The 304-nt window shown below is 61.2% G+C and overlaps 1 protein-coding gene across 7 annotated transcripts in view; it reads left to right on the top strand.

The window, feature by feature from the left end:
• PC (pyruvate carboxylase) overlaps positions 1 to 304 on the top strand; it is a 99,215-nt gene that overhangs the window by 83,966 nt on the left and 14,945 nt on the right. The gene's annotated exons all lie outside the window — the stretch shown is intronic.

The following is a 304-nucleotide window of genomic DNA, read 5'->3' as shown; positions in this document are numbered from 1 at the left end:
CCCGCCCCCCCCCCCCCAGCCCGGCTCCTCAGTGGCTGGTTCACCACAGAATATTTTTAGCTGACGGTTCCTGCTCGCAGCTGAGTGTTCACCCTTAAATATTTTATTAAGTTCCTTTTTATCGAGCTCAGGCCTGTGTCCCTCAGAAGCGGAAACATGGTACAGTGGGTGTCCCAAGCCCCCCGGGCTGTCCCTCCCGCCCCTTCCTCACCTGTGCCTCACGGGCGTCCCCGGTGCCGGGCGTCCGTTCTCCCTGCAGGAACGCATCCCTGTCCCCATCACGGATGTGCCTGCGGGCACTAGT

The sequence above is a fragment of the Crocuta crocuta genome, unplaced genomic scaffold (genome assembly GCF_008692635.1).
Source record: "Crocuta crocuta isolate KB4526 unplaced genomic scaffold, BGI_CrCroc_1.0 scaffold647, whole genome shotgun sequence".
NCBI classification, from domain to species: Eukaryota; Metazoa; Chordata; class Mammalia; order Carnivora; family Hyaenidae; genus Crocuta; species Crocuta crocuta.
Note: the sequence above shows the minus strand (reverse complement) of the source record. Positions and strands in the feature narration are given on the sequence as shown.